Raw genomic sequence first — 12,305 nt, 5'->3', positions numbered from 1 at the left:
CACGTAATGGCAGTTTTGGGGAACGCGGATAGTCGTCTTCGGTTCATTGGCAGAATTTTTGGAAGATGTGGTTCATCTGTAAAGGAGACCGCTTATAAAACACTAATACGACCTATTCTTGAGTACTGCTCGAGCGTTTGGGATCCCTATCAGGTCGGATTGAGGAAGGACATAGAAGGAATTCAGAGGCGGGCTGCCAGATTTGTTACTGGTAGGTTTGATCATCACGTGAGTGTTACGAAAATGCTTCAGGAACTCGGGTGGGAGTCTCTAGAGGAAAGGAGGCATTATTTTCGTGAATCGCTACTGAGGAAATTTAGAGAACCAGCCTTTGAGGCTGACTGCAGTACAATTTTACTGCCGCCAACTTACATTTCGCGGATCCTAGGATCTCTACATCTACATCTACAGCCAACCGCAATCCACCATACGGTGCGTGGCGGAGGGTACCTCGTACCACAACTAGCATCTTCTCTCCCTGTTCCACTCCCAAACAGAACGAGGGAAAAATGACTGCCTATATGCCTTTTTACGAGCCCTAATCTCTCTTATCTTATCTTTGTGGTCTTTCCGCGAAATGTAAGTTGGCGCTCTGCAATGTTACGCCCAAATATTTAATCGACGTGACTGTGTCAAGCGTTACACTACTAATGGAGTATTCAAACATTACAGGATCCTTTTTTCATGCCCAACGTGAAACGAATATTCGGGTGACAAAGAAGTTCTGATTCTCACTGCCATGAGACCAAATAAGAAACGTATCTTCTACATATCTGAGAAAGCACACAGATTTGAAAGCCGCCAACCTCAAGGCACCTTCCTCTAAGTCTTCCCTGAATGAATTGGCAGTAACAGGTGACTACGGGCTTCCCATTGCCACTCTGTCTTCCTGCTCATTGTACTGCTCCTGAGTGAAAAGTAAGCGGAAGTCATCACGTGTCGAAATACTTTCGTTAGTTCAACACCAACACTAACCTCATTTAGCCGTTACGAATCAGACAGGGGTATGTGAGTGAAGATAGAGACCATATAAGAAGTTACTAGAAGATCACAGTAATCCAGACGCATTCTCACTAATCGACATAAGAAATACACCGGGTTCTTAATACGGCGCTCACATCGACCTGCTAGTGGCCTCACAAGGTCTTTTGCTACACGATAAGTTGGAACACGAATATTAAAATGGGCCCAAGAGAAACCCCTTCCTTGTAGACTTTCGGAAGGCTTATAGTAGGGTGGAACAGCACAACAAGAATTAAGGCTGAAACTTCCTGGCAGATTAAAACTGTATGCCGGACCGAGACTCGAACTCGGGACCTTTGCCTTTCGCGGGCAAGTGCTCTACCAACTGACCTACCCAAGCACGACTCACGCCGCGTCCTCACAGCTTTACTTCTGCCAGTGTATCGTCTCCTACCTTCCAAACTTCACAGAAGCTCTTCTGCGAACCTTGCAGAACTAGCACTCCTGGAAGAAACGATATTGCGGAGACATGGCTTAGCCACAGCCTGGGGGATGTTTCCAGAATGAGATTTTCACTCTGCTCAGTGAAAATCTCATTCTGGAAGAATAAAGGCTCTTAATAGTCTCCTCCGGCAAGTAAATTTTGTTCAGGAGGCTGTTACTCTTTCTCTCAACACGTCTTGTGAGACCAGTACCGATCCTGCGATATGCTGAATCAGACAGGAAAAACTACGTATTTTGAACGCAATCCTTCTTGCCCAAAACAACGATACCATTGCGCTGCGGGCAAAATAGCAAGTTCAGGATAGGCCCTTAAGTGTACGTAAAATAGCCATCACAGCTGCTCTTGTATTAGACTTCGGCGGACCTGACCCTGTCAACACACGAAATTCTTGCCTCTGAGTCTCCTTTGCAACATCGGGAGATAATTTGAAAACATTCTGTTCAACAGAGCTAATAAAGTCAACCACCGGTAAACGCTTGATCGTTGGTGCAAAATTTAAACGTTTGGTTTGGACAAACAGCATTGCCTTCAGTGGATTTAGTGCTTACTATCTGATTTCGATTGGTGGTGCTCTTTCGAAAAAGTATTGAGAGACTAAAAACTTCCTGAAGAAAAGTTTCCTGTTGTAGGAGACTATCTTAATTCGTGTCGTGCTGTTCCCCTAGGTTATATGGCCTTCTGAAGGACCACAACGAAGGAGTTCTTCTTAGGCCAATTGTGTAACGTTGGCGCTCCAGCACACCGTGTATTACAACACGTTGCTATGCTGCTGACCACACTAGTACCCCACTTGCGTGGTCGGTGTGAGCATCACATTAAAACTCGGCGGATTTCTTACATCGGTTACAGTGAATGCGTTTGGATAACTCTGATATTCTAGCAAATTGTGGTCTCTTCCTTCAGTCATGTTCCTCTGCCTGATTCGTTATAGTTAGGTTAGGTTTGGTGTTGAACTAACCAACCTATTTCGACATTTGTTGACTTCCACACACTTTTTATTGAATGACTAGTACTATGAGTAGATAGATTGAGTTGCGATGGGAAGCCTGTTGTCAACAGTTATTGCCCACTTGTTTATGGGAGAATTCTAGCCGGCCACTGTGGCCGAGCGGTTCTAGGCGCTTCAGTTCGGAACCGCACTGCTGCTACGGTCGCAGGCTCGAATCCTGCCTCGGACATGGATGTGTGTGATGTCCTTACGTCAGTTAGGTTTAAGTAGTTCTAAGTGTAGAGGATTGATGACCTCAGATGTTAAGTTCTATAGTGCTTAGAGCCATTTGAACCATTTTTTGGATAATTCTAAGGACATGCCTTCGAGTAGGTGGCTTTGTAACCTGTGTGTTCTTGAAGATATGAAGACGATAGTTTTGTTATTTGGCCTCGTGGCTGTGAGAATTTGAGCGAACTTTTAGAACACCTGAATTCACAATGGCGGTGGAATAGGGTGCCTGCTTCCTCTTCGTTAATGTGTCGATCAGGATGTAAGGTTACTGTTAGGTGGTTTCTTATTCTATGACTGAACACAACTGTGTAAGCTGTAACGACACAGTTTAAAATTGCAATTTTGTCACGGAAATCACGCTTTTACACAATTTACAACAATGTGACAATGTTAAGACAGTTGTCGAAGTGACGCATCTCGGCCTCTGAAAGTGAACTAATCCTAAACACAACAGTATTGAATTGTAACTCTCAGAAAGTTAAATAATCCTAAACACAACAATATTAATGGTCAAATGTGTGTGAATTTCTAAGGGACCAAACTGCTGTTGTCATCGGTCCCTAGACTTAAACACTACTTAAACTAACTTATGCTATGAACAACACACACACTCATACCTGAAGGAGGACTCGAACCTCTGATGAGAAGGGCCGCACAGTCAGTGACATGGCGCCTCTAACCGAACACTCACTCCGCATGGCCAACTATATTAAATTTTAACTAGAAGTTTCTTTACAAAATTATTCTTACGGTTACGTTATGACGTTGGCCAGCACTACGATAAATCATCCGATTCCGGTTCAAAGTTCGGTACTATTTTTAGGATGGCGATCCAGTCTACAGAGGATGGTTATTTTTGTGACAAGTCGAGCAAAAGATTACCCAAGGTGGCTCGAGTTTACAGTGGACGCAAGCTGGTGAACCAACAAGTTTACGCCTCTGCACGTGGTATTTACCTTACCTGCGATGAGTTGTCATCTGGATGGCTGCTGTTGCCCACTGAAATTCCTATGAATCTAATTAAATCTTTGCTGAATTTTCCAGCAGAAACTTTCCCTATGTCTCTCAATATGCGAGAAAACATGAACTCATCCCTAGTCTCAGACTATGGCAATATACACGTGCATGGCTGGAGCAGTGCACATATTATAATGCCCTTTCAGTCCTTCAACAACACTTAACTGACTGGTTCGTTTCTCCACAGTTAGAGCTCAACGACGCTACAGCTTATTTCTAGCTGGAGGTCAGCCACTACGAACACAGTGTTCACACAAATTTCTACTCTGCGTCATAACAGAGCGTTATGCGCTCCATTCTACACTTGACGCCAGTTCAGAGAAGAGTATCCGAAAATTTCGCTCTCGTCTTTCTCGTACCCGAACTCTCTCCCCACCTGGGTTCTTTCGTTCTCCACGTCACGGCCTTTTTCAACCAATAGGAGCGTTCCTCTTATTTTATGGAAACTACCAATCGCAAGGGTCCTACCATGAAAACTGCGTCGAAATCTCGGCACTTTACTCCTTCCCGGGGTGTTTCACCCATCGGACGTTTTGTGCCTGCTCCAGACGCCTAAAAAGTTACATGTGTCTGTCAGGTGTGTACTACTTGCAGTTCACATGATAGAACGTATCACTGGTTTTGTTTGTATCCCTTTGGCATTCTGAAACACAGTTTTCTAAAACTTCTTTCTGTCCTACTTCTGGTGGCCCCATTACTCGTCCTGCAGTATGCATCACTTGTCCGGTCGCTGACCATCTGTTTTTTTTTCTTTATTGATTTTCAATTCACCCCGAAGGGGGCGGGCCGGCAGCAGCTTACTACGCTGCTCTACAGCCTACTGACTTTCTAAATAAAGGAAGGAGAAAGAAACAAGAAAAAACAGGCGATAAAATGGCGATTTAAAGTGAAAAATGGCGTAAAATTGCGGAAAGTTAAAACAGAAGGCAAAGGGGGTGGCAATGTAGATAAAAGACACAGGAATCAGACAAGTAACACAGTAGACACACAGTTAAAAAAAAACATGGCGACAGTCTGGTTTCTGTTCGCAAGTAATAAAAGCACACCCAGCGACAGTATGATGGCTGTTCGCTACACGTCCCAAAAGACACAACACGGAGCACGCACTGGAAAAACACACTGTAAAACACTGCACGAAAAAGGTGGCACAAAGATGGCACTCCCGACCCAAGGCAGATGGGGGGGGGGGGACCTGGAGTAGGGGGAAAAACAAGGAGGGAGGAGAGGAAAAAACGAAAAGGGGGGGAACCAAGGAGGGAGAGGACTAATAAAGGGGGAGAAGGGCAGATGCAAGAGGGAATGAGAGGAGGCAGAGGAGGGAAATGTAAAAGGATGCGGGGGAGAGAAGGGGGCAAAGAGAGGGGAGGTGGGGAAGAAAGAGGATGGAAGGGGGGGCGAGGGAGCCCGGGAAAAGGACAGAGGAAAGGAGGGGGAGTGAGGATCAGAGTTGATAGGAGGGATAAATGGAGGGAGAGAGGGCATCATCTGGGAGGGGGAGTTGATGGAAGCCACCTTGGGAAAGGAGATGTAGGGTGTAGAGATGGAGGGTAGGGGGGACGCAACGGTGAAGACGTGGCAGGGGGCGGGGATGGGAGAGGAGAGGAGCAACCAGGGGGTGAGGGGGGTCAAGACGGCGGGAGGTGTAGAGGATGCGGATATGTTCGAGGAATAGGAGCAGATGGGGGAAAGGAATGAGATCATAGAGGATCCGCGTGGGGGACAGGAGGCGTATACGGTAGGCGAGGCAGAGTGCATGACGCTCAAGGATTTGGAGGGACTTATAGAATTTGGGGGGGGGGGGCAGATATCCAGGCAGGACTGGCATAACAGAGGATGGGACGGATTAAGGATTTGTAGGTGTGGAGGATGGTAGAGGGGTGCAACCCCCACGTCCGGCCAGAGAGGAGTTTGAGGAGTTGGAGGCGGTTGTGGGCTTTGGATTGGATGGAGCGGAAATGAGGGATCCAGGTGAGGTGACGGTCAATGGTGAGGCCAAGGTAGGTGAGGGTGGGGGTGAGGCGGACAGGACGTGCGCAGACAGTAAGAGAGAAATCCAGGAGCCGGAAGGAGCGAGTGGTACGACCTACGATGATTGCCTGGGTCTTGGAAGGATTGAGTTTCAGGAGCCACTGGTTACACCATGCAGCAAAAAGGTCAAGGTGATTCTGGAGAAGGCGTTGGGACCGGTGGAGGGTAGGAGCGAGGGCGAGGAATGTGGTGTCATCAGAATATTGCAAGAGGTGTACTGGAGGTGGGGGGGGGGGGGGGCTGGGGCATATCTGCCGTGTACAGGAGGTAGAGGAGAGGGGAGAGGACAGAGCCCTGGGGCACACCTGCAGAGGGGTAGAAGGTGTGGGAATTGGCATTATGGATGGTGCTGACCCTCTGTGGGAGCTTTCTGTAGTGCCTCCCGGGGTGTGGCCTCTGTGTCTGCCCATGCTGGCTTCCACACAAAACGTTTCCTCTCGTTGCTTGTTTCACCTTCTGCTCATTGAAATGTATTATACAGGGTGCTCCATTGATCGTGACCAGGCCAAATATCTCACGAAATAAGCGTCAAACGAAAAAACTACAAAGAACGAAACTTGTCTAGCTTGGGGGAAACCAGATGGCGCTATGGTTGGCCCATTGATGGCGCTGCCATAGGTCAAACGGATATCAATTGCGATTTTTTAAAATAGGAACTCCCATTTTTTATTACATATTCGTGTAGTACGTAAAGAAATATGAATGTTTTAGTTGGACCACTTTTTTCGCTATGTGATAGATGGCGCTGTAATAGCCACAAGCATACGGCTCACAGTTTTAGACGAACAGTTTTTTTAAATTAAAATACAGAACGTAGGTACGTTTGAACATTTTATTTCGGTTGTTCCAGTGTGATATATGTACCTTTGTGAACTTACCATTTCTGAGAATGCATGTTGTTACAGCGTGATTACCTGTAAATACCACATTAATGCAATAAATGCTCAAAATGATGACCGCCAACCTCAATGCATTTGGCAATACGTGTAACGACATTCCTATCAACAGTGAGTAGTTCGCCTTCCGTAATGTTCGCACATGCATTGATAATGTGCTGACGCATGTTGTCAGGCGTTGTCGGTGGATCACGATAGCAAATATCCTTCATCTTTCCCCACAGAAAGAAATCCGGGGACGTCAGATCCGGTGAACGTGCGGGCCATGGTATGGTGCTTCGACGACCAGTCCACCTGTCATGAAATATGCTATTCAATACCACTTCAACCACTACATCTTGTAGTAACATCGGTACAACATTACGTAGGAAATCAGCATACATTGCACCATTTAGATTGCCATCGATAAAATGGGGGCCAATTATCCTTCCTCCCATAACCCGTCAAGGTCGCTGATGTTCCACTTGTCGCAGCCATAGTGGATTTTCCGTTGCCCAATAGTGCATATTATGCTGGTTTACGTTACCGCTGTTGGTGAATGACGCTTCGTAGCTAAATAGAACGAGTGCAAAAAATCTGTCCGTAATTTCTCTTGTGCCCAGTGGCAGAACTGTACACGAAGTTCAAAGTCGTCGCCGTGCAATTCCTGGTGCATAGAAATATGGTACGGGTGCAATCGATGTTGATGTAACATTCTCAACACCGACGTTTTTGAGATTTCCGATTCTAGAACAATTTGTGTGCTACTGATGTGCGGATTAGCCACGACAGCAGCTAAAACACCTACTTGGGCATCATAATTTGTTGCAGGTCGTGATTGACGTTTCTCATGTGGCTGAACACTTCCTGTTTCCTTAAATAACGTAACTATCCGGCGAACGGTCCGGACACTTGGATGATGTCGTCCAGGATACCGAGCAGCATACATAGCACACGCCCGTTGGGCATTTTGATCACAAGAGCCATACATCAACACGATATGGACCTTTTCCGCAATTGGTAAACGGTCCATTTTAACATGGGTCATGTATTACGAATCAAGTACCGTCCGCACTGGCAGAATGTTATGTGACACCACGTACTTATACGTTTGTGACTATTACAGGGCCATCTATCACAAAGCGAAAAAAGTAGTCCAACTAAAACATTGATATTTCTTTACGTAGTACCCAAATATGTAGTAAAAATGGGGATTCCTATTTAAGAAAACGAAGTTGATATCCGTTTGACCTATGGCAGCGCCATCTAGCGGGCCAACCATAGCGCCATCTGGTTTCCCCCTTCAAGCTAGACGAGTTTCGTTCTTTGTAGTTTTTTCGTTTGTTGCTTATTTCGTGAGATATTTGGACCGGTCACTATCAATGGACCATCCTGTATAGGAGTGGTGTGTTAATACCGTGGATGGAGTGTCATCCCTTTTGCATTACATACTTATAGGCAAATCTGCTCCTTACCGCTGAAATAAGTTAGGTTTCATATTCACCTTCCCGTTACGATGTATAAAACTCTTATGTAAGGTGCGAAATTGACCTTTATTTATTCTGCCACCTTACAAGGAGGAAGGTCGATATTACATTAGAACATAACATTTATAGCAAGCCTTCTCACACTAACTTGTACCTGCAGGCTGATAGTTTCCACCACTCCACACAGCACAAAGGGGTACTTCGTACATTGTTTGACAGGATCCATCTCATCTTGTACCCTGAGAATTTGTCAGCTGAGTTAGCACACCCTAAGGTCACCTTTCGTCGGAATGAAAAACTGATCAGACGTGTGTTGCCACTATCGACCAACTGTGCCCCATGTGAGTGATGGCAATATTGAGCTAGCACCAAATTCTACACCGTTTTTGCGGTACACAGGGATTCAACAGCCTGGTCGTATTTTGTGGAAATATGACGTGAAATGTGTTTCTCGATCATCGTCTAAGATTACAGTTCCGTTATGCCGGCCGCGGTCGCCGTGCGGTTCTAGGCGCTCCAGTCCGGAGCCGCGCTGCTGCTACGGTCGCAGGTTCGAATCCTGCCTCGGGCATGGGTGTGTGTGATGTTATTTGGTTAGTTAGGTTTAAGTAGTTCTAAGTTCTAGGGGACTGATGACCAAAGCAGTTGAGTCCCATAGTGCTCAGAGCCATTTGAACCATTTTTTACAGTTCCGTTAGATTCCATTTTGGATCATCTTGGATTGTGTAAGATGGGTGTCTATCGTATTCCTTGCAGTTGTGACATGTCATATATTGAACAGCCTATCGGAACAGTGGAGAACCGGTGTTGCGAACATTAGCGTCAGCCACATAATAGATGAGCGAATCTGCAATTTTTATGTGAATGCTGATCTGCATAAAGTCCCGATGAAGCTGATATCATTAGTTCCCTTGCCGGCCGCGGTGGTCTAGCGGTTCTGGCGCTGCAGTCCGGAACCGCGGGACTGCTACGGTCGCAGGTTCGAATCCTGCCTCGGGCATGGGTGTGTGTGATGTCCTTAGGTTAGTTAGGTTTAAGTAGTTCTAAGTTCTAGGGGACTGATGACCACAGCAGTTGAGTCCCATAGTGCTCAGAGCCATTTGAACCATTTTTTACAGTTCCGTTAGATTCCATTTTGGATCATCTTGGATTGTGTAAGATGGGTGTCTATCGCATTCCTTGCAGTTGTGCCATGTCATATATTGAACAGCCTATCGGAACAGTGGAGAACCGGTGTAGCGAACATTAGCGTCAGCCACATAATAGATGAGCGAATCTGCTATTTTTATGTGAATGCTTATCTGCATAAAGTCCCGATGAAGCTGATATCATTAGTTTCCTTAATTTTCTTTCCTTCCTCCTCCCTTCGTCTTCAACGTACATAATATGTATCACCTGGTGTCTATTCTTTCACGTATGTCTGAAGCAACAGACACCTTGCATTCATATAGTCGACTCACCTCGATGGGCAATGAATTCACAACATTCAGTGCAGATGCACATTTGCGTTTGCTATCCAGAGAGAATCTGAAGTTAGTGAATATGGAGGAGATTAACGGTGACCGTGAATAGGTGAATGTTAGTCGACCAGGGAGTGTGACGAGGTAGCCCGTGCATTCGCGATACACTAGGTCCGGGTGGCGCAGTGGTTATCACAGCTGTCCAGTAAGCAGGAGATCCTGGGATTCCCGCTGATTCCGCATAAAGTTCCGATTCACCTGATATCACTAGTTTGCGTCCCTTCCTTACTTTTCTCCCCCCATCCACATTCATTTTACATAAAATTTGCTACTGCTGGACATTTTCTAAGCGCCGGTCATCGTATGGAAAGCAACTGAAATAAAATTTAGAAGTAAACTCATAAGTGCAGACGGAGGCTTTAACTTAAATTCTGTGTTGGATCCTGCTGTCTTTCTTGTAAAAAGGCATACGGTCAAAGTATATGCTACCTCACCAATACGAGGGTCACTCCAAAAGAAATGCACACTTTTTTTGTAAAAATCCAGTTTTCATTCTGCATGTGCGAAACTTTTACAGTGAGTAGATAAATCCTTCCCGCTTGTTTTCAAACTTAGTTCAACCTATTCCCGTGAATGGATCCGTCACAGCATGTCTTCAAGATGGCTGCTACACTTGACGTTCGTCAGAAGCAACGTGCTGTCATAGAATTTCTGTGCTATGAAAACGAGACAGTGGGAATCCACAAGAGGTTGAAAAAGGTGTATGGGGATGCTGCTGTCGATCGCAGTACAGTTAGTCGGTGGGCAAGCAGCTTACGTGATGAAAGCGGGCACGGCAATATTGAGGACTGTCCTCGCAGCGGCAGGTCTCGTACTGCACACACTCCAGACAATGTGCAGAGAGTTAACGAATTGACTGCTGGCAGACGCATCACAGTGAACGAATTGTCACGCTACGTTGGGATAGGGAAGGAAGTGTTTGCAGAATACTGAAAGTGTTGGCGCTAAAAAAGATTTTTGCCAGGTGGGTTCCCAGGATGTTGACAGTGGCTCACAAAGAAACAACAAAAACGGTATACAACGAACTTTTGGAAGAGTACGAGAATGGTGTAGATGAATTTCTTGGAAGAATTGTGACAGGTGATGAAACATGGCTCCATCATTTTTCACCAGAGACGAAGAGGCAATCAATGGACTAGCATCATGCAAATTCACCCAAGGAAAAAAAGTCAAAACAACACCTTCTGCTGGAAATGTTATGGCTACGGTGTTTTCCGATTCCGAAGGACTCTTGCTTGTGGAAATCATGCCAAGTGGAACCACCATAAATTCTGATGCATATGTGACGACGCTGAAGAAACTTCAAGCTCGACTGAGTCGTGTTCGACCACATCGGCAAAAACAGGATGTTTTGCTGTTGCACGCCAATGCACGGCCACATGTCAATCAAAAAACCACAGAAGCTATCACAAAACTCGGATGGACAACACCGAAACACCCACCTTACAGTCCTGACCTGGCTCCATGTGACTATTATCTCTTTGGGAAACTGAAAGACTCTCGTCGTGGAACAAGGTTTGAAGGTGATGACTCCCTTGTGCACGCTGCCAAACAGTCGCTCCAACAGGTTGGTCCAGAATTTTACCGTGTATCTACACTTTCAAACAGGTAGAATAAAAGATGGATTAAAAAAAAAATAGTGTGCATTTCTTTTGGAGTGACCCTCGTAATTTTCACTGTCGACAACTTCTGACGTTGGTCATCGTTGGTTATGTGGTGGCGCTAGTGTACACATTGTGTGAATGTGTTATATTTATGGAATTGCTCTGAAAGATGAGGTTTTGACCTCCCTTGGAAAACGCTTATGTGCTGCAGTTTTCCCTTGAAAATGGCAAAGTATGATCCTTACTAAACATCGGCAATTGTCGAACAACAGTATCGTGGACAATTATGGGAAATGTCTTTTCTAAGTGTAAATTGAAGTAAACTGTCTAGCCTTTTCTTAAAAACTGGAAGGTCTCTTGAACCTCGCAGTACTAGTTTCTGTTCACCTTGCTTATGCACCTGCAGTAACAGAGAGAAGTAATGCAGCTAGTGAGCGTTGTATTATAGAGCTGGCTGCTTCAGTACGTGGGGCGTTTGAAAAGTCCGTGAAAAAATAAAAACTACTTACGTGTCTGGGGTAAACCTTTTTTATTTTTCGACATATTCTCCTTTTAGACTTATACACTCTGTCCAACGCTGTTCTAATTTGTTGATCCCTTCCAAATAATACGAATTGTCCAAGTCTGCAAAATAGCTATTAGTTGCTGCAATCACCTTCTTGTTTGAATAAAATAATCTTTGTCCCACCAGCCAATTCGTCAAATTGGGGAACAAATAATAGTCCAAGGGAACCAAGTCTGGAGAATTGGGGGGATGTGAAACGATCTGGAATCCCGTATCCATGAATTTTGCGACCACAAATGCTGAGGTGTGTGCTGGTGCATTGTCGTGATGGAAAAGGACTTTTTTGCGGTCTAATCGCAGGCGTTTCTCTTGCAGCTCGGTTTTCAAACGGTCCAACAACGACGAATAATATGCACCTGTAATATTTTTACTCTTTTCCAGACAGTCGATGAGAATTATCCCTTGCGAATCCCAAAAGACAGTTGCCATAACCTTTCGGGCCGAAGGACAGAAAATCCTAGGAAGTTCTGGTCTTAGGTTAAATCAGTAAGTGGCTCGAAACAGCATATCCAGACACTC

The sequence above is a fragment of the Schistocerca cancellata genome, chromosome 10 (genome assembly GCF_023864275.1).
Source record: "Schistocerca cancellata isolate TAMUIC-IGC-003103 chromosome 10, iqSchCanc2.1, whole genome shotgun sequence".
NCBI classification, from domain to species: Eukaryota; Metazoa; Arthropoda; class Insecta; order Orthoptera; family Acrididae; genus Schistocerca; species Schistocerca cancellata.
This window is presented reverse-complemented; position numbering follows the sequence as displayed.